Genomic DNA, 24,214 nt, shown 5'->3' with positions numbered 1-24,214 from the left:
ATAATATATGTATTTTTCCAACAAACTTTCTTATTCACTCCAAAATCTCTTTACAAATGAAATACATGGTGGTATTTATAGACCACCAAAATTGTGGTTACAAAAAACATCATAACTATTTTAATTACAAATTATAATGGGAGATACAAAAGGGTGTATAACATAATAGGTATTAAAAGAGAATATGAAGAGGTGTATGCATTCATATATACATATTATATATAATACTCCCCCTTGAATGCATACCTCTTTATCATATACATTCTGCCTCGTTAAAAACCTTGCCTGGAAAAACCTAATGGGATAAAAATCAAGGCTAAGGAAAAGAGTACAGTTGTATAATCTCCCCCTCAATTGAAGCAGATATCTTTCAGGTGTCGCATGCCAATATTATGTACGAGTTGTTTGAACACCTTTGTTGGTAATGCCTTCGTAAACAAATCTGCTAAGTTCTGACTTGATGAAATTTGTTGAACATCAACTTTGCCTTCCACTTGAAGCTCATGAGCGGAGAAAAATTTTGGTAATATGTGCTTGGTTCTGTCGCCTTTAATATAACCATCCTTAATTTGGGCGATGCATGCCGCATTGTCTTCATATATTACTGTGGGACTTTTCTCAATTGATTCCAGTCCACATGATTCATGCACATAATGTATTAGTGATCTAAGCCATACACATTCACACCCAGCCTCGTATAATGCAATTAATTCTGCACGATTTGATGAGGTGGCTACCAAAGTCTGTTTGGTTGAACGCCATAAAATAGCAGTTCCACCATACATGAATACATATATAGATTGAGATATAGCTTTATGTGGATCAGATAAATACCCCGCATCTGAATAACCAACTAATTTGGTTGTTCTGGCATCATCATGCCTTGCAAAATATAGTCCCATGTCACTTGTTCCACGTAAATAACGTAGAACGTGTTTAACACCATTCCAGTGTCTCTTTGTTGGTGTTGAACTAGATCTTACTAGTAGATTAACTGAAAATGCTATATCTGGTCGGGTATTATTAGCAAGATACATCAATGCACCAATTGCACTGAGATATGGTACTTTTGGACCCAAAATCTCATCGTTATGTGCTGGAGGACGGAAAGGATCTTTATTAACATCTAGCGATCGAACTACCATAGGTGTACTCAATGGGAGAGCTTTGTCCATATGAAAACGCTTAAGGACTTTTTCTATATAGTTCGATTGATGAATGAAAATTCCACCCTTAGTATGTTCGAACTGCAGGCCGAGACAATACTTTGTAATGCCTAAATCTTTCATCTCAAACTCACTTTTTAAGTAATCAGCTGCTTATCGAATCTCTTCAGGAGATCCAATAATATTTAAATCATCAACATACACAGCTATGATTACAAATCCCAACTCTGTCCTCTTTATGAATAAACATGGACTTATTTGATTATGGCAAAATCCTTTCTTTATTAAGTACTCACTAAGACGATTGTACCACATACGTCCTGATTGTTTAAGTCCGTACAAGGACCTTTTCAATTTGATGGAGTACATATGACGAGACTTTGACTGTAATGCTTCAGGCAATTTTAATCCTTCAGGGATTCTCATATAGATATCTGTATCCAATGACCCATACAGATATGCAGTTACCATATCCATGAGCTGCATTTGCAGTTGTTCAATTACTGATAAACTGATTAAAAATCTAAGTGTGGTAGCATCCACTACAGGTGAATATGTTTCAGTAAAATCAATTTCGGGCTTTTGAGTAAAGCCTTGGGCCACGAGTCTAGCTTTGTACCTTACAACTTCATTTCGTTCATTTCTCTTGCGTATAAACACCCACTTATAGCCAACAGGTTTGACATCTTTTGGTGTTGGAATTATTGGTCCAAATACTTCTCGCTTATTTAGCGAGTCTAGCTCATCTTGTATGGCCTTTTTCCAACTTTTCCAATCATTTCGATGTCTACATTCCTCCATAGTTTGAGGATCATTTTCATCTTCATCCATGATTTGGACGGCTACAGAATAGGCAAAAATATCATTCATTTCAATTTCTTTTCGATACCAACCTAAACTGTTATGAGCATAATTAATAGACATCTCGTAACTGTCCTCGAGATCTTGCTCATTACTTTTAGAGTCATCAGATAAAACCGCTTCAGGGATTTTATCCTTAGACACTAGTGGTCACATTAGCATTGTGATTAATTGAGACGATATATTCCTTTCTCTTTTGAGGATTTGCATCTTTAGAGCCAAGTGGTCTACCACGCTTCCGGCGTACGTGTGACTCAGATGCGTTTAATTTATTTAGAATCGCTTCAGGGACTTCTAAACGAGCTGGAACATTTTCAGCCGGAATATATGATTTTGTGACCTTTTTGGTTTCCATCAATGCTTCTGGTAGCCTATTTACAACACTTTGCAAATGTATGATCCGTTGAACTTCAAGTTCACTATTATTTGTCTGTGGATCCATAAAAGATATAGATGTTGCATTCCATGCAATATCTTTCTTTTTAATCTCCTTATCTACTCCCCCTAATGCTGGGAATACTGTCTCATTAAATTGACAATCCAAGTACCTAGCAGTGAATTGATCACCGGTCATTGATTCAAGGTACTTAATAATTGAGGGAGACTCAAAACCAACGTAAATTCCCAGTCTCCGTTGTGGCCCCATTTTAGTTCGTTGAGGAGGGGGTATCGGGACATACACCGCACAACCAAACACCTTTAAATGAGATATATTTGGTTCTCTTCTGGAGACCAATTGTAATGGAGAAAATTTATAGTAAACGGTAGGTCTAAGACAAATTAGAGCCGCTGCATGTAAAATTGCATGCCCCCATGCCGATGAAGGCAATTTTGACCTCATCAATAAAGGTCTAGCTATTAATTGTAACCGCTTAATTAACGACACTGCCAGGCCGTTTTGAGTATGTACATGAGCAACTGGATGCTCTACAACTATCCCAATTGATTGACAATAATCATTGAAGGATTTAGAAGTAAATTCTCCCGCATTATCTAACCTTATCCTTTTAATAGGATAATCAGGAAAATGAGCCCTCAATTTAATAATTTGGGCTAACAGTCTTGGCAAAAGGAACATTTCGTGTTGACAACAAGCTTACATGTGACCAACATGTTGATGCATCAATCAACACCATAAAGTATTTAAATGGCCCACATGACGGTGTTATTAGCCCGCATATGTCTCCTTGAATTTGTTCAAGAAACATAGGAGATTCTACATTCACTTTTGTCATAGATGGCTTTGTAATTAATTTTCCAAGAGAACAAGCCGAACATATAAAATCACTTTTAACAAGGAACTTTAGGTCCTTTAATGGGTGTCCATGTGAATTTTCAATGATCCTATACATCGTTGTTTTACCTGGGTGGCCAAGCCTATCATGCCACAAAGTAAAAATACTTTGATCAACTAACTTCGGGTTAGTGATACTATGTGTTTCAACGGAGCTTATAAATGTGCCATATAAGCGAGAAGTATATGTTCTCATTCTTTCTAAAATTTTCTTCTGGCCAGATTTATATGTTGTAAGGTACAGATATTCGATACCATTTTCATTCATGATTTCAATATGAAAACCATTTTGTCGAATGTCCTTGAAACTCAATAAGTTCCTTTGTGATTTACTAGAATATAAGGCATCATTGATATGTAATCTCGTTCCTTCAGGTAACAAGATTGTAGCTCTTCCGGAGCCATCAGTAAGATTACTAACTCCTGAAATAATACTCACATTTGTTCTTGTCATTAATAAGTTTGAGAAAAATTTCTTGTTTCTCAGAATTGTATGCGTAGTTGCACTATCAACAAGACAATGTTCCTTGTCATTGAGATTTGTAATGGCTTGATTCATTCTATATAAATGAAATAGACATATAATAAGTTAAAGAAAACTTCATTCATAAAATATAAAAGCATTACTAGATAAAAAGAAATACCCTACAAATGAAAGTAAACATAACTAGATACTGGAAACATACTAATAACATTTGGGATAAATTTAATCAACAAGCATGTCGAAATCCTCAGTAATGTCACCAAACTGTAAGGGCAGCTCTGGGAGATTTTTGTCATCATTTTCAAAAGACTGGAAAAAATCTGATGCATCCATGTGGGTATTGTCTGAGATTCCAGCCTCAACAAGATTAGTCTCAACATCTTTACCCTTTGCTTTCACAGAAGCCTGGTATAATTTGACCAGATGTTGTGCCGTACGACAGGTACGGGACCAATGTCCAGACATCCCACATCTATAGCAAAGATCTGCATTTGTTGTTTTCTCTTGTTGATTCTTTGCCTTGTTCACATTGTTCTTCTGAATATTGGGATTAATCCATGTATTACCACGACCATTACCACGACCACGACCGCGACCGCCATGACCACGACCATAAGAATGGCCCCGTGGTGAGCCATGGTAACGACCACGCCCCTTTCGTGAAGAAGTAGCATTTGCTTCAGGCAATGCCGCTGAAATTTCAAGAAGTGGCTTGGAACCAGTGGGTCGGGTGTGATGGTTATTCAACAAAAGCTGATTATTTTCTTCTGCAACAAGCATGCATGAAATCAACTCTGAATAGGTTTTGAACCCACGTTCCCTGTACTGCTGCTGGAGTACAAGGTTGGATGCATGAAAAGTAGAAAATGTTTTTTTCCAACATTTGTTCATCTGTAACATCTTCTCCATATAACCTCAACTTTGATACAATTCGAAACATTTCAGAATTATATTCAGCAATTGTTTTGAAATCTTGCAGTCGCAATTGTATCCACTCATATCTTGCACCTGGTAAGATTACAGTCTTTTGATGGTCAAATCGATCCTTTAAACTCTTCCAGAGTTGAAAAGGACTTTTGACTGTTAAATATTGAGACTTTAGGCTCTCATGAAGATGATGACGAAGCAAAATCATTGCTTTAGCACAGTCTTGCTCAGAAGCAATTGTATTTTCTTTTATTGTTTCTCCCAATTTGCTACTTGCCAAATGTAGTTCGGCATCAAGAACCCATGATAGGTAGTTTTTTCCAGAAACATCAAGAGCAACGAAATTCAATTTTGTGAGATTGGCCATTAAGCTACAACAAGTTCATATGCACTTTTAGCATAATATTCAACATATACATAAAAGTAAAATAATATGTATTACACATGATATAAAGTAAAAATGACATGAAATATTACTAACATTAAGTTACATATAAGTTATCATGTAATTAGTATGAATTATTATGACATGCATACATGAAATTAAATATATTTAAGTTTCGGTTAAATCTTATAATGTTACAAATAGCAATTAAATGGTATTCATGCCAAATCATTTCTTAATAAATAAATTTTGTTGCATATACTAGCAAAACATGTAAAATACATACATGGGCATATGAAACAAAACTATATTATCGAAAAATTATCACAAATCAAATAAATAAACGAAGAAGCATCGGGCTTCTTGATCAAGCCATTATCTCAAAACACTTCAGGTGGTGAGAAAATTAAATATATACTTATCATCGCTTCAGGAATTATATTGCACATAATTGGTACAAAAATTATTGGTACAAAATATTTCACCTCCTACTGGAGATGATTTTAACTCATTACTTACTTCAGAAGCAATGAAATTTTATAGAACATATCCACTTCTGGGGATAAAATCAAGAATTGTATGCCTGCTTCTGGAGGCAATATCACATCCATTTCAGGGGATAAAATCAAGAATTATATGCCTACTTCTGGAGGCAATATCATCCACTTCAGGGGATGAAATCGAGAATTTATATATATATATATATATATATGTCTACTTCAAGAGACATTGAAATATATAATATAATTACTCATATTTTATTATGAAATATTCAAGAATAAAAGTAACTATGATATTGTAGAGGTAAACAAACAAAGAATAAAAATTATACTAATAAAATTAATATTTTACCTCGATCAATCGTAACGTAACGTCGTGCTGATAACGTGTTATAACCTTAGAGAAATTCTAAGTTTATTGGCCTATCACTCTTAATAGAATATAAAGAAATAATATATGTATTTCTCCAACAAACTTTCTTATTCACTCCAAAATCTCTTTACAAATGAAATACATGGTGGTATTTATAGACCACCAAAATTGTGGTTATAAAAAATATTATAACTATTTTAATTACAAATTATAATGGGGGATACGAAAGGGTGTATAACATTATAGGTATTAAAAAAGAATATAAAGAGGTATATGCATTCATATATACATATTATATATAATAAAAATTTAATTATTGGGATTATGACGAGGCATTCAATAAAGCCTTTCTCTAATGATAATGTCGAGGTATTCAATAAAATTAATGAGGTCATACTGTTCATTCACATAAATATATTTTGACACTTCCTGTATCTTTTGGTAATAGAAATTTACTTATAAATAAAAATAAAAAATTAAAAGATTATTTTATATTTTATACAAGTGTGATAATCTAATTTTTATAATATATTAATTAAATAACTTAGTATTACAATTAGATGTATAATTTTATGTACAGATTCAATACAAAAAAGTCAAAAAAAATATGGGATCTTATTATCATTCTTACCTTTACCTTTGAGTAACAAATAAAAATAAAAAATTAAATCTTTTAATTCTAAAAATAAATCATTTTTAATTTAATTTATTACCTCGTAATTACTAATATCAATTAAATATGTAATTTAATATAAAAATTCTATAAAAAATTAATAAAATAATATAAATATAAATTAGTATAATAATAAAAAAAATATACCAAACCTTAAAATTTATTCATAAGCATTGCTTTCACGCCCTACAAAAGGTGTTAATATTTTAATTTAAATTTATGACCTTGTAACTAATTTTATTAGTATATTCATTGAATAATTCAATATTCAATTATTAAGAGATGTGACTTTATATTCTGATTTAATTAAATTTAAATTAGTATAATATATACAGAATCATATTATTCTTTAATATTGCTTTAATGTGCTCCGATAATAAAAATAAAAAAATTAATCTTGATAATATTTTAATCTAAATTTATAATTAAATAATTTAGTATTTATAAAGAGGTGTAATTTTATAAATAAAAAAAACTTAATTGAAATTAGTATAGATAATAAAAAAATTTGGGATCATAATTATTTGGTTTGACACACTCCCTATAATTTGATAATAAAAATTTAGCTATAAATAAAAAAATAATCTTTTAATTTTAAAAATTTAACTTAGTTTATACTTGATATTCAATGTAAAAATAAATAAGGTAATACTATTCATTCTATTTAAACACCCCTTTTAACTTTGGTATTCAAAATTTACTTATAAATAAAAATAAAAAATGAAAAGATTAATTTTATAAATTTTAAAATAATTTATGCAAGTATGATAATGTAATATTTACAATATATTAATTAAAATAATTTAGTATTTTCATTATAAAGATGTGTTAATTTTCAAAATTTATATTTTTTTACTTTACACTTATAAAATAGCAACTAATTTTTTATTAATATTAATTAAATTATTAATTTTTATATACAAATTCAATACAAAATTAGTAAATAAAATAATTTAAATTTAAAAACTAGTGTAAGTAATAAAAATACATACAGGTTCTTGTTATACTGCTTTGACTCCCCTTAGTAATAAAAATTTAGTTATAAATAAAAATAAAAAATTAATCTTTTAATAATAAATTTAAATTATTTATAATTGATAATTTTATTAATTTATTATTAAATGTAATATTCTCATTTTTTAGTAAATTAAATACATATTCAATAAGAAGATTAATAAAATAATTTTACATTTAGTAAAAATGATATAGAAATATATGAGGCCGTATTGCTCATTCCCATAAATTTACTTTGACACTCCTATTTTTTTATAATAAAAATAATTTATGCAAGTGTGATAATCTAATTTTAATTTAGTATTTCAATTAAGACATGTAATTTTATATACCGATTCAATAAAAATACTTGGATCATATTATTAATTCTTGTAATATTATTATATATATAATGACTTAAATTAGAAGTTGAAGCATAGTTTAGAAAATATTACAATAAATATCTAAAAATTTAAGCAGAAATAAATATTCTGCATGTATGAGTAACCTGTTCATTCCTGCCTCTTCTTTCTTCGATTCTCTTCTTAATTTTAGACTGTTACTATTTTGCTTTAATTATGTAATTGTTTGTAGACTAGTAGTCTATGATTATGTTATTTACTTCTTTAATTAAATATAAATATAATTTAAAATTATCTGGTTTTCGTATGTTTTAATGATATAAGTGTGCTATGAAATTTCAGTTTCAGACTTTCAATCATTCAACTATAACGTTGTATGTATTGTTTAGTTTATGAAGTTTTGTTATGTTGAATTTGTTGTTTTATACGCCTTATTTAACTCCTTATACATTAATCTAATCAAAATAATACTAATTATATAAATATTTCAACAAGAAAATTTGACTATGATGATGTCTTGGTTAATGTTATTATGGCAGACAATGTACAAAGACTCAATTTCTACCAACAGTCATTCTCGCTAAACTGGGAAAAGCAAATAAAAACGTAGTACTTTAATAGCATAACAAAAGAATAAATGAAAAGGGTAAACAATTGGTGAACTAACAATACTACCTTATCTTGTCCTCCACCATAGAAATGTCTTGCCACTGCTGCCATGATGACATGGATCACAGGGACGCAACACTTCCAGAAAGTGGAGCATGGGCTGGCCAGCAACAACTGCATGATAATCTCACTTTCTTTCACTCGGTGCTCGAATCAAATGAAGAATCATATTCGAGGTTTTGACCTAGCACACATGCTTTGGCACATAGACTGAATATGATCTGCAGATATTAGCTATCAGAAGGACTATGTTTTTTTCTTACCAAACCTGCAACTGATCACACCAAAGTACAAATCAAAAGTCACTGTCATATTTTCAACATAAATAGATTAAAAAAGAAAAGAACAATGCAAGTTCTCTATGCACTACATCCAAATAGTCCCTGCTCATGTTTAGAACCTCTCTTTGTTTCAGAATATACCAGCCATGCATAAGGAGCCATAGAAGGAACCTCAATACACATCAATGAAAAATCATCATGAACATTAGAGCATGCAGTTTTGAACTCAAGATCAAGAGTGCAAATTCGATTTCTATCCTCATACTATCATACATTTATACTTTATTTTCATCTCATTAATAAACTCACTACATATTATAAGCATGTTAACGTATATGGAATTAATATATTTACTAATTATATTAAAAATATTAATTAGCATATTCTAAACTAAAACCATAGACTATAATTAAACAAATTTTTAAGTAGAAAGTAACTGTAAAGAAAATATGTGAACAATAAAAGAACAGAAAGTAGTATATAAAGGGCCAGAAGACGACACACAACATTAATTATAAGACATGCTAGCTCTAAACAAAAATCCCCTCACCACAATAACACAAGAGTTAAACCACACTCCTACAACTTCCACTGTGAAGTGAAAAAAACTATCACCTACCTTACACACCCACTTCCATCCTCTAGGAAATTGGGGTAACTTAACATCACTAAAGTATGTAATAAATCTTTCCCAATCACTCGAATAAGCATGCATATGAGCTTTAAAATATATCTTATTCCCCCACACCGAAACCATGACTGCCCTTAAGCATGTCTCAATCCAAATATACAAATTATCCAAGTAGCAATTTCAAATATCCTTTCATGTTACTCAAGTATATCCCCTATACTAATAAGACTTAATAGTATAAGAAGAGCCAACAATATTGAGACAAGCACTTGCAGTACAACATACAATATTCAACACACAAGTATCCCATTGACTTCATCAAAATAAAATGAAACAAGTCTCAACACTCTCACAAAGGTATCAGTGTAATCACTCCACTCATAAAGTGTTTAAGAATTTGGTTCCACTCAAATCAATACATAGAATGCCATAATATGAATCAAATCTCCTCCACCAACAAAATGAAAATTAATACATGAATCAAAAAGTCTTTTCAAGGGTTGTAATGGGGCTTAGGACAAGGTGTGGCAAAAGATAGGCCGAATTGGGGCTTATGAATTCAAAAGAGCGATGCCGACCTAGTTGCTTATCTTTCCAACCTCATTGCCATTCAACTCGATTCAAGTAATTTGAACAATCAAACACCTCCAATTTTTTCGTTTTCTATTTCTTTTTCTTCTTCTTTTTCGCAATCTTTTCTTCTTTCCTTTCGTTTTTTCTTCCTTAAGAAATTATATGTAAGAACCACAACATTTCGTGATTAATTGGCAAATAAACTTTGATTCTCTAGCAACCAATAATGTGGGGCTGTTAAGATGGTTAAAGCAAACCGTTTGAAGTCTAGACGCAGCATGGTACTATTTCTACCACTATGTTAATATAGAAATGGTTTTAAAATGAACGGAAAGATAATCTACTTTCTTTAAGTGATTTATTAGATAATCGAAACATACTTTTGCAGGAGCAATGACGTCATTCCTTGCGGCAACCACTGGAATATTACAGAACGATCTAAAGAGGGTCATAGCTTATTCAACTTGCAGTCAATTAGGCTATATGATCTTTGCTTGCAGCATCTCTAACTATTCGGTTAGCGTCTTTCACTTAATGAATCACGCGTTTTTCAAAGCATTACTATTCCTGAGTTTTTTTTCCTCAATATTTTCTTCTTTCCTTTCTTTTTTTCTTCTTCTTTCTCTTCTCCTTTTTCTTCATCTCTTTGTTCTTTCTGTTTCATCATTTGTTTTTCATTTCCTCGTTCCATTTCTCTTTTTCTTTTCCTTGGGGATAGTAGTGCATCCGTTGTTATTCACTCATTTTCATGTCAATTTACAAGCAACCAAGCCAACACCATCCCCTTAAATGGGATCAAAAATCAGTTCAGGAGATAATCAAGAAGGGGATGATTCAGCTTATGACATGGTTTAACCAACAAAAGAAAAGCCAAGGCTCAAATGAGTTATTCTATGGGTGAATTCAAGGTAGGCTCTTTTGAGGTAAGGGGTATTCCTAAGTGCCATTATCACTTTCATGCACCGATCTTACAAGAATGTGGACTCAAAATGTATTACACAAGCAAGTTCTAGAATGGACACACTAAGTTTGATGCCCTCGATCAAAAGAAATGTAGCACTGTTTAAATGAAAGTGCTTTGGTCCAAAAGCTCACACAAAGGCTTTTGTGTTGATTCCTGAACATTGTTCATTTGATGCAGTCAATGGGACACAATTCACACTACTTTTTTTTTTATATGCTACTAGTGCTAGTCTCTCCTGCTTATTTCGACTTATACCAAAAATTCCTATTAATATAAGGGATAACACAAGACAACAATCAGAAAATTCAAGTGCTACCATAGGATAATTCGCATATTTTTCTCAATAGGAAATGTGACTATGCAGTGGACCTGAATCACTAAGTATAAAGCCTAGCATATCATGGAAAGGTGTTGAAGTGTATCATGGCTTCTTCAATTTCAACCAAATTATATAGGTGAAATGACGACACAAGTTTATATGTTCATAAGAAGGACAAGAGAAACAGAGGCTAGCTCTATGGAATTTCCTGTAGTTTCACAAGGAGAATCTAGCTATATAAAATTACTATTGTTTCCAATATGATAGAATCCTAAACTTCAGGTGGGGAGTTTGTAGAGTGCCTATAAGAGATCAAGATATTGTGTTAACAAAGTTTTTCTTACATTTGCTTTAGAACCTCGTAATCTCTTCTCTTTGGCTACCACCAATAAGTTCCCCCATCTAGTAAGAACAAGTGGTTAAATTATTGAAAATTCATAACAAGCTTTATCAAAGAATTACCTATAAGATTTCAATCTATTTGGAAAAATAATGTGTTATAGAGAGAAGGGGAGAAAAGGAGAGAGAAGAATAAGAGCCTACCTTAGGTACAAGCACGTCCATTACAGCAACAGTTTTATTTTCTGCATTGACCTTCATATTTCTGGCTTTGCTTGCTTTTGGATATTTGTTATCATAATTTGGGAGGAAATCGATCATGTATAAGCTATGAGTTGATGAATTGAAGATGATGGATAGAAGATATGGCAATTTACCTTTCATGTTCAGAAGCTAAATTAATCCCCCATTCTGCTTTATTCTAAAATTTTCTCACTTTCGTTGCTTCCTCAAGAATGGCAACTACCTCACTGTAAGCGACTCTGTGAAACTTGGATTTTGCAACCATTTCAAGTCGTTGGAGGGCAGTTCTATCAATAAATTTGGTCATGATCTCCATATCGCCATAGCAATGATCAAGCAACCACTGACAAAGAAACCTGACATATGCTTCCGCACAGTTCATATCATCCTACAAAAGTGTCAACTCTATTATCTTCTATGCTAGAGCATACTTGGAAGAACTTAAAAAGAAAGATAACGACGATTGCAAGTTTCTGGGAATAGGGTAGCAACAAAATGGTTGTTTAGTGTCGATTTTCAAAGAAATATGGATTAGTAATCTCGCCTTTTAACTGTAGCTACAGATGAGAAAAAAGAATCTGTTGACAAAGTTACAAAATTAGTAGATTTAAATCAACTAATCCTATCCAAAAGGATAGGAAAACATTAGCAACACTTCCGACTGAATTTGGGCCACAACAAAGTGAGGATATGTTGCATCTAGATAGATTTTACACAATTAGTCATTATAATGCAGACAAAAGTTTTCAGTGTGCATGAATTTGTCCCTATAAGATCATTTATGTGTATTTCTCAAGGAGTGGAATATGTAGCATGATAGACAAAAAGTTGAATTGCTTTCTTTTTCATGTGTATTCAAAATTTTGTACGAATACACAGAAAAGCTTACAATTAGCACACCTTTATATCAGCAAATGCTATCTCATGTTCCACCATCCAAAATTCAGTAAGCTATCTTGGAGTATGCGATTGTTCAGCTCGAAACGTTGGCCCGAAGGTATACACGCTACTGAGAGCACATGCATATGTTTCTATAGTTGTCCTGATACATTCAAAATGCTTGCCTGCTGAAAACGTCTTCAGCATAGTCAACTTTTCCATCCCTCTTCGGAATACCACCACCAAACTTCCATCTCTCAGCCAACTTGTGCCATTCATGCAGCTTTAAGAGGTTCTCTTTAGCGTTGGTACGCTCAGCAACAACAGCAACAATTTCCTCCTTACTTGCTTTAGCAAACTTTAGCTTGGCTACTACTTCTCCTTTCTCCTTGACAACAAGCTCAGGAGCTTTTATGTCAGATTCTCAAGAAGGAGGGTTCTCTTTTAGCTCCTCAAAATTTTCAACATCACTTATTATTGTTGTGACTTGAAACATCTCCACCCTCACAATCACTAGTTGCATAATAGGAGTATGCACATAAAGGAAACCATGCTTCTGGAAGAATGTGTGGGTAGCATATGCCAAGGCATTTCGTGGATTCTAGCAACTGCAGAAATCTACATGACCAAAAGAAAAATTTATTCAAAAAAGGAGAATTAGAGACAAGTGCTTTAAAGGAAAGAAATTTGCTGACAAATTTACTTGCATATTAGGGATCATATAAGATATAATAATCTATTGAACTTTTTTACCAGCTTTGTTCCAGCAGTCCAGCGTAATGTATATTAAAGGAACAACATTTTGTTTTCCAAACTATAACTAAGGGGTTTAGGTGTAAAATGTGAATTTTTTGAGGGGTTGCAAGTGAAGTTTTGGAACTCTTTGTTTTTTTTTTTGGGGGGGGGGGTGGGGAGGGGATTGAGGAAGTGTAATTCACATTTTCATAGGAGGTTTAAGTGTAATTAACCCTAATTAATAATGTAGATGTAAAATTGCTGATGTTAATAGTTCATATGTTGTTAACTTGGAAGAGAGTCAAGACTATGAGTCTCAAGGTGTGAGTCATTCAGGGTAGTGTTCACAAGGACTTGTGCTTTTCCAGAGTTTTTGTAATAAGCAGCAAGAATAGGAAAAGAGTCTGAAGTTGGATTTTTTAGTGAAAAATAGAATTCTGTATAAATAAACCTTGACATATATATATATACTAGAGTGTGCCCGTGCATGGATTAAATTAATTAATAAGTAAAAGATATCACATAAAATTTTAATTATGTCGAAGTCAACTGAAAGAGATGTTTTTAGATAAATAGTACAAATACATTTTGTTCTGAAATAAAAGTGCATCAATATTAAAAAAAAATAAAAATTCATAATATATATACAAAGAGATATATCAGTTGAAATAAATGAATAAGTATTACTTTTATAAACTAAAAGACAATCATATTCATATTGAAGAAAACTACTAAGAATGAATTTAAGTATGAGTTTAATAATATATTAACATACTACTCAAATTTTGTTAATAAAGTTTAGGTGAACTATAAAGAAGATAAATTGCAAATTAATTGATGAAAATATAATTAACTTGTCGAAGTTCAAGTTATAATATACAAAAAACAATAAATCAACTAAATGACTAATTCAAAATTGAAACTTTATGCTAATTGACAATAATTTAAAAGCCTTGTTTATTTTTTTTCAAAGTTTCAGATCCTTTATCATAAACAATACTTAAGAAAAAGCTCATCACTTTCAATCTTACCCAAACAGACTAAGTTCATACATACAAGAATATCACATGTACCGTTTACATAAGACCAAACTATAGATTACACTGGAAGTGGATCAGACATTCCATTCCCACAATGTGACCATGACTGACGAACGAAGCTAACTCATTTGTCTTAACAGTAAGATGCCAAAAACCTAGAGATTGCAATTGTCTACTTGGGTACATGAGATTTGCATTCTATATATCAACTGCCATCTCATGTTTAGAGAAGGGAATATTAAAATCATATGCAGGTAGTATGGCTACTATTGTAGGCAAAATTTCAGCATACTATTACTGCTATTATTGTACTCAGAACATCAAAGCATAAAATCATCCTCTCGAATGCTCCGATACTTTATTATTTAGAGAAATCCACCAAATTACCCTGCATTCAACTCCAACTAACATGCAACATTCTACATCTCCTACTTCAAAGAAAAGTACACATAAATAGGGTGAGAGTGGAGAAAAAGCACAAATATTACACCATATCACTAACAAACATAACAATTTTCTCCAAAAATATTAAACTTATCTAAAAATCGACAGATTGACTTTCACATGCTTGCTTGAAAACTAATATTAGTTTCCTTCTTTTTGATCAAAATTATCATTCCTCATGCTAAAAGATTCACACGAATCAAACAAAAACTTCACAACCAATGACATTCAACCACAGATCCACAAAAGTTCACATCCACTAAAAATATTGCAAGTTGAATAACACTATAAAAATAAAATAATTACATAAATATAAACAAATTAAGGAGCTAAAAAGATACTTACAAAGATACAAACAAAGAAATCGTCGAATTAATTTCTTTTCCTTTTTTCTTGACCTTGGCTTATTTGGGTTTTCAAACCCTAGAGAAAAAAATAAAAAATCGAGACATGTGAGTTTGGATGGGGGTTTGATGGGGGGCTCGCATAAAATGGTCATAAGAGAACAATGATTTTGAGGGTTTTTTCTAGCAGGTTTTCTTGAATTTTTGTGTTGTACCCACCTCCATTGCTGCTTCTACCGAGGGTCAGAAGAGAACAATGATTTTGAGGGTTTTTTCTAGCGGGTTTTCTTGAATTTTTGTGTTGTACCCACCTCCATTGCTGCTTCTACCGAGGGCGCATAGGGGCACCATGAGGGCTCATCACTTTCGCCGCCTAAAGTCGGCCATCCTCCACAATGAACCCCACCGTCTCTCCTTCAACGAGGCTGCGAAAATCCTTAATTTTATAGCTAATTGGTGAAGGAAGATATGTCCGCTTCCTCAATCGGAGCAATAAAAACCCAAATGTAAGCACTTATTGGTCCCCTTTTTCACATCACCCTCCAGCATTGGTACAAAACCCTAACCCCTCACTCCCTCTCTGATGCCTTTCGTTCTCTTTCCTTGCTTTTTCTTCTCTATTTTTTGGGTTGAGAGAGAGAGGAGACCAGAAATGAACATGGTGTATTTGGGGAAAATGGTGTGTTCGGATTCAGAGAGGAAACGGGAAATGAACTTTGGTGGGTTTGGGGAGAACGGTGGGTTTGGCAAGACACACACGAACAGAGAGGAATGTGTATTTTTAGTATTGAGAGAGGGTTTCTGCAATTTGCTTTTAATATTGCTTCACTTATGTATATAAACTATGTTATAAATATACCAAAATATAGTTGAAATTTTAATTTATTGTTATAAATATAAACAATTAATTAGTTTCTCAAATTATGATAAGGTGGAAGAAATAAGAATACAACTAAATAATATTGTTAAAGGAATATATAAGGATCCTAAACTAAATGGTAAATGAAGACACATGATATAATTGACTATGAAATAGAAATTTCATTTGAAAATTATTCAAACATAATCGATTTTAGTCCTGGATCCCTAGCTAGAAAACAAATTAAGGAAGAATTTTCTGAAAAAAGATGGGAACCCTTTAGAAAATATTTTTTTAAAAATTTTCCACCTGAAAAACAAAATGAAATTTCAAATCAATTCTATAAGGAGTTATTCATATGGAATAAGAAAGTTACCTTTGTTCCTTGGTTTATAACCAAATACTCAAAACAATATTTAAATGTACTAGAGAGAAAATATTTCTTAGAAAATGAAAAAATCCTAAATAACGTCTTTACCCCTCAACAGCCTTTCAAAATGAATTCAAATGAAATAGAGATTAATTTTAAAGCATTTTCTGAATTAATTGAAGATGATACTTTAATAGTTACAATCTCAGAAATAAATGAGTTATTAAAAAAGCAAAATTATGCCAATTTATACTTAAATGTTATAGGGGAACAAATTATGGAATTAAATAATAAGATTGATAAGATTATGGAATGGCAATAAGTATTGGCCAAAAGAAATCAACTCAAATAAGACATTAGTTGAAGAAACAATAGGAGAAATTATTGCGAGACCCTCACTCAACCACTCCCCAGATATTATAGGTTTTAATTTAAAACCTATAGGAGACCTAGAAAAATTTCCGGATCAAAAATTTAAAATTCTAAAATTAAACACTCTAAATAATGACAAAGATTCTCAGGATTATAAAGATGAATTCATGGAGGAAATTAGCAAATTAGAAAAATTCGCTAGGAAGCCAATGCAAACCAAATTTTATTATCCTAGACCAACACCCCAAGATGTTCTTTATGAAGAATAAGAGATAATTGACCAAAATAGTTATAATGTAAAACAAATTTATGAATGGACATTGATGGATTTACAGAAAGACAAATATAATACTATACATAAAATGATGATGTATAGTACTATCTGTAAAGGAAATAATAAATACGATAAAGCTATTGCTAAAATGATCATAGCAGGATTCATTGGCCAATTAAAAGGGTGGTGGGATAATTATCTTAGCCAAACTGATAAAGATGAAATATTAAATACAATGAAACTTGAAGATAATATCTCAGAGGAGAAAGCAATTTATACATTAGCTATAAACATCGTTGAGCATTTTACAGATAGATGGTCAGATAACAGTGAAAATATTCAAACACTTCTATAGAATCTAAAATGTAAGACATTAACTTCATTTAGATGGTATAAAGATGTATTTCTTAGTAGAGTTATGGAACTCCCAGAGTCAAATGATTCTCATTGGAAGTCTAAATTTATAGATGATCTCCCTCATTTTTTTGCAAAAAGGGTTAGAAATGTCCTAAGAAAAGGAGACCTGCACATTAATTATAATCAATATACTTATGGGAGGTTAATTGGAACCTGTATCCAGGAAGGATTAAATTTATGCAATGAAATTAGATTAAATAAATAAATTAGAAGATAAAATTTAACAGAGAAAAGTCAATTAGGACAATTTTGTGCTCAATTTCGGATGGAAATGAAACCATCCAATAAATCAAAAATCTCTAGGAATAGAACTTTGGGGTTGAAGGAAAAGAGGTACAAAAAGAGAAAATTTAGAAAAGAAATAAATAAAGAAAAAGACTTAGCTAGAAAAAATGAATGGAAGGCTAAAAATAATACCACAAAGAAAATAAAAAGATATTATATTTGTGGAGAAACAGATCATCTTGCAAATAGATGCAAAAACAAAAAAGAAGAAACAAGAAGATATAAAAAATATTAAAAATACAATCAGTCTCTTACTAATAGACTTGAGAAGATTGAAATTAGCAAAGATAATGAAATAACAGAAGAAAAAAGGAAGATTTTCTATCCACTTTGGAAATAGTCAGTAGTCAAAAATGGAATGTTAAAATTGATTTTTTAATAAATAACAATTTCAGGAAAACATTTACTGCTCTTATTGACTGTATTAAAGAAGGTCTTATACCAACTAAGTATTTTGAAGAAACGATCCACTCTTTATCATCTGCCAATGGCCAAAAACTCAATATAAGCTTTAAAATTCCAAAAGCTTACATATGTAATAATAAAAAATGTATTCCAACAAGTTTCCTGCTAATAAAAGATTTAACAAATGAAATTATTCTTGGAACACCTTTCCTTAAAAAGATTTTTCCGAGAAAGAATATTAATGAAAAGGGTATAATAGGAACTTTTGATAATGAAACAATAAAATTTGAATCATCACCCAATCAATAGACAAAGTTATAAATGAAATAAAAGACTTGATAATATCCAAGATCAACAAAATATGTTTCATTAAGGAAGAAATAAATTCACTACAAATAAATGAACTACTTAAAAATTCTAAATTACAAGGAAAGATTAAAGTGATTCAAAATAAATTTGAACTAGAAATATGTGACGAACAACCCAATGCATTTTGGCATAGGAAAAAATATATTGTTAGCCTTCCCTATGAAAATGGATTTTCGGAAGCAAATATCCCCACTAAGGCAAGGCCTTGCCAAATGAATACTGAATATTTAGAATTATGTAAGAATGAAATTAATTCCCTAATTAAGAAAAAACTAATTAGGTCCTAAAAATCACCATGGTCATGTACTGCATTTTATTTTAGCAAATATGTAGAAAAGGAAAGAGGAAAACCCAAGCTTGTGATAAATTATAAGCCTCTTAATAAAGTCTTAAAATGGATAAGATATCCGATTCCTAATAAGAAGGATCTGTTAGATAGATTACACATGGCAATAATTTTCTCAAAATTTGACTTAAAATCAGGATATTGGCAAATTCAAATAAATGATTCAGATAGGTACAAAACAGCATTTACAGTCCCATTTGGATATTATGAATGGAATGTTATGCCATTTGGATTAAAAAATGCACCTTCAAAATTTCAAAATATTATGAATGATATTTTTAATCAATTCTCTAATTTTATCATCGTCTATATTGATGATATCTTAGTCTTCTCAAATAGTATCAAGGACTATTTTAAGCATTTAGAAATATTTAAAAACTTAGTTATCCAAAATGATTTAGTATTATCAAAATAAAAAATGAGTATTTTTCAGACAAAAGTTAGACTTCTTGGACATCATATTGAAAAGGGAGAAATTATACCCATTAATAGAAGTATTGAATTTGCAGATAAATTCCCTGATAAAACTCAATTACAAAGATTTTTAGGCAATCTGAATTATATAGCCCCATACTATAAGAACCTTGCCCAAGATACAATAATATTGTATGATAGGCTTAAGAAGAATCCATCAGAATGGACTGATGAACATACAAAAGCAGTTAGATTAATTAAACAGAAGGTAAAATTATTACCATGTCTAACTCTTGCTAATCCAAATTGAAAAAAGATTATTGAAACAGATGCCTCTAATATTAAATTTGGATGAATACTAAAACAAATTGATGAAAATAAGCAAGAGTACTAGTTAGATTCCATTCGGGGAAATAGAAAGCAGCCCAAAAAAATTATGCTACGGTTGCTAAAGAAATTCTTACTTTGTTAAATGTGTATTAAAATTTCAAGATGATTTACTTAATCAAGAATTCACCATTAGAACAGATTGTTCTGCTGCTAAATTTATGTTTTATAAAGATTTTAAACATGATATTTCTAAATAAATGTTTGCTAGATGGCAAGCACATCTTGCCCCATTTAATTTTTCTATTGAACATATTAAAGGAGAGACAAATAGTCTCCCTGATTTTCTATCGAGAGAATATATTGATGGAGATGAATCCAGATGAACTTGGAAATGAAATGTTTAGAGGGATGAATATTTTCTCGAAAATTCCAAATGGTTGGATGGAAGAATTAGTCATAGGAGAAAGATTCTTTATGAATGGGGTCCATTGGCCTATTTACCAATGAAAATTTTGGGATGAACCAATTGAATATAAGACAAGATTAAAAAGAACTCAAAAAATAATCAAAAAGCGAATTGATAAAATCAAGAAAATACTTTCTGACATTCTCATACAATTTCCAGATGCAAATGTCACTGCAGAAAATCATATTAAACAATTTTAGATAGCAAATTTGCTATACCATTAGCAGATTGCTGGCCTTTATGCTGGCTAATGAATTATCTTTATTTTTCAGGAATGCTCCCCCAAAGGGGAAGAGGAAGAAATTCCTCCTCTAATCAAAGAGGAGGTAGATTTCGAGCATGTGATATTGTCAGACATAGAAATAGGACCTTAGTAAGGGAAAATATTTCCGCAATTGAAAAATTTAATAACATCCCTGAAGAAGAAAATGAACTCTTCAAACAGTTTCTTGAATTTAAAAAGGAACATAAAAAATTAACAACTGATGAATCATTAGCATCTTATGCAAAAATGGTGCAAGAAGATGAAGATGAATTAATTAATTACAAATTTAGTGAACACCACGAGGTAATTATTCTTCTTGAAAATGATGATTTGAGGTGGGAAAATGATCCATAGTATCTAATAAAAATGTACCTTAATGTTGCATCTTTTTCAACAGGGTCATATAAACCTACGGCACATTATGAATGTATCCTTAAGGCAACTCAGAGTGTTGAAATTAATCACACATTTTCCAGCAATGGGAAGGAATTTAATTATTCAAAAGCAGTAATTAAAAAGTTTATCACTGCTGTAGAGTGGGGAATTAAACCATTTAGGGGAAAAAGAATACTTTCACCCAAAATCAAAAAGTACAATAAAGTTTAATTACTGGGACTATGTTGAAGCATTTAATAAAACTTTTCTTTATGAAAATTATAAAATAAAACATACATGATTTTTTAAAATTTGCCAATTGGTTTTCCAACAAGAAATACCGAATTGGGTATTCCAATGGTGGATAAGTTTTGGTCCATCAATTTCTATTCTTTCTTAAATCTTCCAGGAATACTATACGGAATGGCTAAATTATTCGCCAAAAACAATCCAAGCAGAAAAATCGAGAAAATAGATTGAAGGAATGACTTCTCTTTATTTCTTTATGGAATTCTCTATCCCATGGATCTGGATGTGGCTACCAGAAGTAGGAATTACCCTACAAAAAATCCCATGCATAAAAAGGATGTATTGTTTAAAGTTTTGGAACAAGTTGATGCAAATTGATCCCGAGATCAAGAAATACTATGGTCAAGAAATCATCAACGAGATGGAAGAAAAATTGCAAGAATGTAAAGTTCTTGCAGAAAAAGAAGAGAATCAGGCACCCAATCCTTTTGAACATATCTCCCAAAGAGCTCTGAATAAGAAATGGGTAATCACGAAAGGTTAAATTATTGAGGAATACCTCAAACAAATGCAAAATGATTTAGAAAAGAATCTTTCGAGAATTGCTTCTCCTATGGAGACTTCAAGCAAAACTGGAGAAAATAAATTTTCTTGTCTCGCTGGAGAATCTCAAAATCCATTGGAGAAATTTTCTCGAGAGGAATTTCTTGATAATTTATTTAAAGGAATTCAGGTGACATTAAAAGGAAAATCAAAAATGAAAATTTCAAAATCATTTGAAGATAAAAAAGACCTCAAGCAATCAGAATCGGAATCAGAAAAAAGCAACTTCTCCAAACTAATGAAAAAATAAGGTGACAGCAGAGCAAGTCAACAGAATTGACCAAATGACACGTGTTAACAATGAAGTGACACTTGGCAGATGAAGGCCATGCGGACTTGAAAAAATGATTTCAAGTCTGGACCATCTGGTTATTAATATAACCCTTTCTCCCCTTTTTTCAGAGAGCCCTCGGAAGTCTTCATGTGTTGAAGTAGAGGCACTTGTACTTGTAATTCCTTTCTCATTCCTTAGTTATATAAAAAGTTTCATTTTGCATAAGAAGAGATACAAGCTACCTATAAGTTCTCTTATTTAACTTTCTGCATTTGTTACTTTCATTCTTGCTTCTGTTTTGCTTAGCCTAATGTAAAGCTAAATTACTGCTGCTGAATCATTCAACTATAACGGAGATAGCATGGCTATATATATAAAAAAAGAGTATTTTTCATTACTGATAAAGATAAGGAGAAATTGAAAGAACACAAAGATAAGACATTCTAGGTCGTCGATTTTAATTATGAGTATGAACAAGGTCGGCCTTGTCAATACTGCCCGGTTTTGCCGTTCTTTGGCGTTGTTTTTTGACTTTAGTATGGTATCTTCTTACCAAAATTCATACATGTATCAGTGCCTTGTTGTTGAAGTTGTATTGAATAATTCGGCAGTACTTTATTTCTTTGCTTAATATGCAGTATGTATTTGATAATAATAGTAGCCAAGTTAAGAATGTTAAGAAAGTATGAACTCCCAAGAAATTTAGATCAACTAAGTAAATGAACAATTCCTAAAGTAAATCCTATATTAATTTACAATTTCGAAAAGATTTGATTTCTGAAAAACTAAATAGGTAATAAAAACTACTGAAGAATCTATTGCTCTTGATAGTATAAGGGTATCTTTGTCAAATTCCACCTAAAAATGGGTTAAAATATGCTAAAACTAATCCAATTTCAAACATAGGGTAAGTGTCTCCCACTTTATGTTATTTCTATTAGATAGGCTCTTTGCTAAATGTTAATGAATAGAGATTTTTTTTTTGCCTATTTTCTCAACATAGGACCTTTTTATTTTTTAGCATTTTCAAGATAAGAAAGGGGGCAAAATACAATTTATATTTTTTTGTTAAAATTTCAATTGAAAAATTATTAATGATGATGATTGAACAATTCTAATTATTATTTTTTGATTATATATATAATGAGATTAAAAAATTTAATCAATAATTACGATATCTTAAAATTCGGGCACCCGATTCTTACGAAATTTAAATATACACAAGACTGTGTCAATTAGATCATATCAAACGGTATAATTTAAAATCACACGGCCTGATTCAACGATATACCGTCTTGAATGATTACTCTTATTTTTCGAGTACGATATCTCCACATCCGTATATCCAATAAGTTTAAAACTTTACCAAATGTATTTTTCTGTAATGTTTATCATATCTAATGGTTTGATCTGAATTTTGATGGTTTGAGTAACCCATGTTGTTCAACAATATAAGATGGTAGTTACATCAAGGTTATACTAACATTTATAAATATATAAATTTTGCAGATTGTGAACATATAATAATTTCAACTATATCTATGTAAAAATTTGATAATTCGATCTCATGATATATAATAATAATAATAATAATAATAATAGTAGTAATAATAATAATATAATAATAATATAATAATAATAATAATAATAGTAACACAAAAAGTCAAATCCATCTCTTTCTCTCTCTTTTTATCGTTTCTTTTCTTCTTCCTTTTTCTTTCTCTCTTTCTCTTTCTATTTCCATTCTTTCCTCAAACCATTCTCTAAGAACCGTAGCCCCCAAATTCACGGCAACAAGAAAGGCAAGTCGGCAACAAAGACAGCAATGAGTGCGGCTTCTAGGTAATCTTCTTTCTCTGTTGAAAACTCACAAAAACGCCCAGGAAAAAAGAGGAAGTTCTTGTGGAAAAAAAGACTTCTAAATTCATCTCATTCTTTTTCTTTTTCTGAAAATTTTATGTTAGAGAAGAAACCTATACTAAAACTGAACTAGAGCAAACTAAGTTTGTTGAAGTAGTGTATTTGTAGTATAAATAAGAACTAAAGATTTATCAGTATGACT

General features: G+C 31.1%; 2 pseudogenes; both read right to left on the bottom strand.

Moving 5' to 3' along the window:
- Positions 1–4,027: 4,027 nt before the first annotated feature.
- On the bottom strand, positions 4,028–5,099 carry LOC148788356 (uncharacterized; annotated as a pseudogene).
- A 6,707-nt stretch (positions 5,100–11,806) lies between these two features.
- LOC148788355 (asparagine--tRNA ligase, cytoplasmic 3-like) lies at positions 11,807–15,704 on the bottom strand (annotated as a pseudogene).
- Positions 15,705–24,214: the final 8,510 nt, after the last annotated feature.

The sequence above is a fragment of the Sesamum indicum genome, linkage group LG4, assembly GCF_026168435.1.
Source record: "Sesamum indicum cultivar Baizhima isolate 11 linkage group LG4, ASM2616843v1, whole genome shotgun sequence".
Lineage (NCBI taxonomy): Eukaryota > Viridiplantae > Streptophyta > Magnoliopsida > Lamiales > Pedaliaceae > Sesamum > Sesamum indicum.
This window is presented reverse-complemented; position numbering and strand designations above follow the sequence as displayed.